Here is a 7006-nt window from a genome sequence, read left to right on the forward strand (position 1 = left end):
ACAGGCCCCCATGGTGGCATCGCCTTGCAGTGGCTGAGGCCCAGTGCTCACAGACACCCTGAGCTGTGAGGAGACCCTCACTCCTTCCTTCCTGTGAATCAGAGGCGTGAGGGGCTCTTCCACTTCCTCCCAACGTCGGGAGCCACGTGGCTGACTCCCTCCTCTGCTGGGTGCGTAAGGCCCTCTGGAGTGGTTTCCCTTTCTCCCAGGCCTGGCCAGTGTTCCCAGGGCTCAACAGAACTAATTCCAAACAAAGAGAACTTGTGACCTAGGGCATGTTAGAAGTTGTTGGGTGATAGCCCTATAGCAACTGGGGCCGGGACTCCTGAGATCAGACCCCTCAGCTCCTGGCCGTGTCAGGGGCTGGGGTCCCCTAAGATAGGGAGCCTGTCACCCCTCTTGTTCTCTGTTCTCTGTTTCCCACTTGCGTCTTCACCAAAATTGTGTGGGGCGGGGCGGGGCGAGAGAATGAGCGGGGAGCAGATGCAGAACAGAGACCCAGAGCAGAAGCTGCCGTCTTTGAATGGCCGCGGAGGCCAGTGCTGTCTTCCCGGGGCCGTGCTGGGGAGCGGATGTGATCCTTCTTAAGATGTCATCTGAGGGTCCTAAAGTAAATTAGGAGGCACTTTCAGTCACTGTAATTAAAGGGGAGACAATTACCCAGACAAGGAGCCCTTAACCCCGCGGAGTGAGAGTCAATGGCACGCCCGCAGGGTCCGCCTTTGTTGTCACCTCCCCAGCCTCGGTCGCTGCTGGGACTGAGCTTGCCTCCTGCCCCTGGCAGCCCCTGCCCAGGGCGCTCCTTACGGGGGGCCCAGCCCCTCAGCTGAAGCTGGGGGAGGTGGTGTGTGGAGCGGCCACTTGCTGACCCCAAAGCACCAGCTTGGGGCTCAGATGCAAAGAGGGGGCATCTATCTTGCATCTGGCATCTGAACAAGACGAAGAGATCCATCAAGTGCAATTAGGTGAACAGCTCCTTCCTGCTCTGCTTAGCTGACTAATTCAATAGGAGCCAAACCAGAGGCCTGGGCCGGGAGAGGCACTCCCAAATCGAATGAAGGCCTCACTTCTGCAGCCCGGCCCGCCAGCATTAACATGTCAGCTTCCGCTCAGGAGTCAGGCCGGGGCCATCCCCGCCTCAAGAGGTACCAGGGTCCTGCTGCCACTACCCTGGCCTCCTCCCCACAGGCAGGGGCTCAGGAAGGAAGGGGACTTGTAATGCCATCCACAGGGCACAGGAAGCACCACACTCCCCACGCAGGCCTGTTCGCAGCTGACGTCCTTCTGTGATAGCGTTCCCTTCTCCGCAGAGTGCCGCGCTCTGAGTGTTGCTCAGGCCAGTTAGGCCCTGTGGCTTCCCTTATGGGGCTCGAGCCCAAGGCTGTGTCCCAAATGCCCTCTGTGTCCCTCAACACCCAGCCTGGATGGGTTCCTTCACTGAGCTCAAATCTTAGACCCAGAGACCTGGCATCTCGGGACTCGAGGAGATGAGAGAGACCATCAAGTTCAACTCCTACCTACCTCACCTGGGATGCCGTTAAGAGCAAGGTCTCACCAAGGGGTGACCAGGAGTATTAAGTCCAGCTGAGGTTCAGGAGACATGGAGACGTGAGACATGTATGACTTGTTAAGGATGAGGCATTGTGATGTTTGTTAACTTCTTAATGTGTGTTTTATCAGTCATTAGAATTAGAGTGTTTTCCTGTGACTCATTCAATCCCACTGAGCTTCCGAGGCGCTTTCTGCAGAGAAAGGTGTGGCATAACCCCTCCTAGGGGGCAGCCTGATGCAAGGATGAACCATCCTTCCCACTCACAGTGGAGTCAAGGTCCAGCACCCTCAGGGTACCACTAGCACCTCTGGGGCCGGTGCTCGCTGCTTGAGCGCACTCACTCCATCTCTGGACCAGCATAACTGCCTGGAAGCTCTTGAAATGATTTATTATTCATAGACTTTTTAGGATAAATAGGTCCGTACCTTTGGCACCCTCAGTTGAGATAATGGATTTTTTATTGTTCTGTTGTGCTTTCTCTGTGTGCTTTTGTTGTTTCGATTTGGTTTGTATTAAAAGTAATACCTGCACATGATCGATTTCAAACAATACTGAATTGGTGAAATATGTAAAATTAAAAGTCCACCTCCCAACAGTCTCTCTCTTCCACAGTAACTGCTATTAACCATTTATTGTGTATACTTTCAGAAAAAAACGTTTATGCATACTCAGCGTCCATACAATGAGCATCATACCATACACTCCTCTGAATCGTGATGCAAAAGCTACTCCTTTTTTAAAGTTTTCTGGTAGATTGATCATGGTACCATGGCTAAGCATGGTGGACTTTGAAGCTGTTTCCAGCCGTTGGCCCCTGCAGACAACACTCCAGGACATTTTACAGGAAATTTTACTTGGTGAATTTTGCAAGTATATGTTCTTAGGATCATTTCCTGGTAGTACAACACCCCCCACCCCCGCCAAAATCCATCTGGGCCAAAGCATATGTGGAAACAAGTTGTTGGGTTTTTTAAAATATTTATTTTATTCATTAATTTTGGCTGTGCTGGGTCTTAGTTGCGGCACGCGGGACCTTAGCTGCAGCATGTGGACTTTTTTTTTTTTTTTTGCAGTACGCAGGCCTCTCACTGTTGTGGCCTCTCCCGTTGCGGAGCACAGGCTCCGGACGCGCAGGCTCAGCGGCCATGGCTCATGGGCCCAGCCACTCCGCGCGCAGCATGTGGGATCTTCCCGGACCGGGGCACGAACCCGCGTCCCCTGCATCGGCAGGCGGACTCTCAACCACTGCGCCACCAGGGAAGCCCATGTGGACTCTTTAGTTGCCGCGTGCGGGCTTCTCAGTTGCAGCATATGGGATCTAGTTCCCCAACCAGGGATCAAACCTGGGCCCCCTGCATTGGGAGTGTAGAGTCTTACCCACTGGACCACCAGGGAAGTCAGGAATCTTGCCGAATTTCTTTTGAAAAAGATCACATCAATTTACCCATCTTTCAACGATGCAGATTATCAGGGCTTTCGAATGAAAAGAGAATCTCATTCTATTTTGCATTTATTGAGTTATGAGTGATGCTGAGTGCTTTTGAATATTTTTGCCGATGGTCCTATAGGTTGTCCTTTTCCAGTTGGTCTCTGAGCGCTCTTGGTCGGCATAGGAGATTGGACTGTCCCACGTGTTGCAAATATGTTCCCCCATTTGTTTGTTAACTTTATCGTACCAAAGTTTAAAATTATTTTAATTTAAACAAATGTATCAATCATTTTAAAATCAATTTTGTTTGGCATTGCTTAGAAAGGCCTTTATTTTTTTTTTTAAATCACGTTTACTTCTAGAAATTTTATGGTTTTATATTTAAATTTCTTTTATATCTGGTAGCGAGTTAGAGTAAAATAACTTTATTCTATCAAAAATATAGCTTTATTTTTCCCAAATGGCTAATCTGTTGTCACAGCATTATTTATTGAATGGTCCATTGTTGCCCCCATTGCTACAATGCCACCCTATCTCCTACTAAATTTCCATATATTTTGACTTCATTTTGGACCCTGTTCTGTAAATTTCTTATACAAGATCAATCTGTCCTAATTGCTGCAGCTGTAGAAAGGACTTTTCTGTTCTAGTACAAGGCTTTTTGTGTCTTTCAATAGCAGGTCAAAGTTTTCTTTATGTACGTCCTGTACATCTATGGTTAAGATTATTTCTAAATATTTTTCTTTAATGAATTGCTTTTGTGTATGGAATATTTTATTTTTGCCTTTTATGTATTGGATAGCCCCTGATATGTGTATATTATTTTTGTTAGTTGCAACTGTACAGAATTCTACTTTTAGATGATTCTTTTGGGTTTATTGGGCAACCAGTCATATCTGCATTAATGATCATTCTGCCCCCTCCCTTCTCCTGTGTCCCATTTCTCCCTCTTGATTGGCTGTATCCTGGCCTCACCCCATTCAGTGGTCATAAATCTATGATCCTGTTGCCTTTTGGGTTGGTGCATGTTTGCTGTATCCCCATCTATTCCCATCTTCTCAGAGTGATGGCTGTTAAATTGTATTCTATGCCTTTGTAGCATTTATTAAGGCTTATGTTTTCTAGTCTTCAGGGGTTAATTTTGATCATTTATATATTTTTAGAAAATTGTTCTTTTTATCTAGGTATTCAAATTTATTGGCATAGCAATTTGCGAAGGAGGCTCTTAAATTTCTCTTGTCTTTTTGCCTTGTTTCATTTTATTTTATTAACTCTTTATTACGGAGAATCCCAAACTTACATAAAAGTAGACAGAATTTTATAATGCATCCCTATGTACCATCATCTGGTACGTCGACCTACAGTCCTTCCTGCCCTCTCCACACCCCAACTAATTCCCCTTTTTGTTATTTTGAAGTGAATCCAAGATATCATATCATTTCATCCGTAAACATTGCGGTACATATCTTACCTCAAAAAAATAGACACTTTTAAAATATAACCACAATACTGTTATCACATCTGAAAAGTTAACCATAATTTCTTATTTTCATCAGATATCCAATCAGTGTTCAAATTTCCAGTTGTTCCCCAAAAGTTCTTTTTACAGTTTATTTGAACCAGATCCGAGGAAGGTCCACGCTTTTAATCTATCACTGCTGTCCCACCCCATTCTTTATTCTCTGTAATATTCGTTGAAGAAATGTTTGTCTGTAGAGCCCATCCCCCTGCCCGCGTCTGCGTTTGGCTGGTTGCACGCACATGGTGGTGCATGACATCTTACCCTGACTTGGGTATTTTCTGCAGATCGGCTGCTGGATCCACAGGCCACGGGACTTTTACGCCTGTCACAGTGTGTGCTTCTAATTCGTGGGGCTGGTGAACTTTTCCTTGAAGGGACAGGCAGTAAATATTTTCAGCTTTGTGCACCATGGGGTCTCTGTTACAACTACTCAAGTGAAAGCAGCCACAGACAATGTACAAACAAATGAGACTTTAGTTATACAGACTGGTAGCCCCCTGGACAAGGCCCATGGGGTGCAGTTTGCTGGCCCTTGACCATGGATCACAACAGCAGGAAAAGCCCCCTTGACTCTGCCCGATGTGGGCCCACGCCTCCTGGGAATGACGCCCAGTAGGAGGACACGAGGGCAGCATAGAGCGCAAGTGAAACCCTTACGGTGCTTCCCATTTCTTACATGAATCTGACGTCTGCCTGCTAGAAGGATCCCCAGGAAAAAAGACTTCTTTCTCTGAATACATTCCAAGGGCAAAGCTAGTGGCCTGGGCAAGGGGCTCTCTCTTGAGGAAGCTGGCGATGGTGACGGGAACAAGAGAGGGATTCCCTGGCCTTGTCACCTGCCTCCAGCTGCCACACAATCACTACTACAGCCCTGGCCTTCCCAGGGCCATCCTGCCAGTCCCAGGTGCCCAGGCCGAGGCAGCGTACCCCAGGGATGCTTGGGGCGCTGCCTGTTTGGGGCAGTGGTAAGCAGCTCCTCTGCTGGCTTAGTGGGACCTCTCCAGGTATCCTTCTCGGTATGGGGTCCTGCTTTACTACTACCTGTCTTTTAGGCTCCGCCCCCTCCACCAGCTGACAGGCCGCCCAGAGAGCCCACCTCTCCTTCCTCTGCAACATGGACCCCTACTGTCAGCGTGGGCGGTGGGGAGGTCTAGCTGCTCCAAGAGGCCCGAGGAGGGTCCCAGAGAGGCCACGGTGACGCTTCCAGTGAGTTGACCTCAGCAGGCCCCCGGGTGTTCCTGGGGTGGACCTGTCCAGGTGCAGAGGTTGACGAGGACCAGCAGGGTCCAGGTGGACACATGGTGGGCAGGCATCCACAGAAAAGCCAGGCTCAGAGGTGCTGGATGGGCAAGGCTGACCCATGTACTCGTCCACGCCCCGTACCCCTGCATCCTCTGGGGTCCCAAGGTGAGCGAGGCAGAGCTGGCTTCTAGGGAGCCCTGGCCCCTCTTTGCTGGCACCCAGGGCTGTGGAGTGGACTAAGGGGAACAACTCGGAGGCCAGGGGGACCCCAGGAGCCCCACTCACCTGGGGCTGGCAAATGTCCTCCAGACATCTCATCTCAGACAGCTCGGTGCACAGGTAGAGGCTTTGAACTTCACTTGTGAAGGCCTGGGAATCCTGAACCCTGTTCTCAGAGGACGTGGACGGTATCACAGTCAGGTGCCATATACACATCCACACATCCACACACACCACACACACTGCATACACATATGTATATACACACCATATACATACACATACCACACATCACACACACACACACATACACCCACTAAATACTTATACTATGGGACATACACACATACATACATACACACACCGTACACTTATACATATATCACATGTGCCATACACACTGCACATGCCACATACAGACGTGCACATACATGCACACATATACACATGCCATATGCACATACATGTACCACACCACACATGCCACACATACATACACCACACCTACCACATGTACACAGAAATTACACACACCACACACATGTATACACACACCCCATACATACATATATACACACTATATGCACACAGCACACACATCACATACACACATCTATGTACATACCACATACATACACATACCCCCCCCACACACACACCCCATACATACACCTACCACATACCACACACACATGCACGCCCCGAGAGGGAAGTCAGGACATCCCAGCACCATGGTCCCTCATGAGAATAGGCCAGGCCGAGCAACAGGAGTCCTGGGGTCAGAGTTCCTGCGGTGATGTCTCACATCTCAGACCTGAGTCTTTTTTTAAAAATTGTATTGAAGTATAGTTGATTTACAATGTTGTGTTAATTTCTGCTGTACAGCAAAGTGACTCAGTTTTATATATATATATATATATATATATATATATATTCATTCTTTTCCGTACTCTTTTCCATTATGGTTTATCACAGGATATTGAATATAGTTCCCTGTGCTATACAATAGGACCTTGTTGTTTATCCATCCCATATATACTAG

Source organism: Phocoena sinus, chromosome 16 (genome assembly GCF_008692025.1).
Source record: "Phocoena sinus isolate mPhoSin1 chromosome 16, mPhoSin1.pri, whole genome shotgun sequence".
NCBI classification, from domain to species: domain Eukaryota; kingdom Metazoa; phylum Chordata; class Mammalia; order Artiodactyla; family Phocoenidae; genus Phocoena; species Phocoena sinus.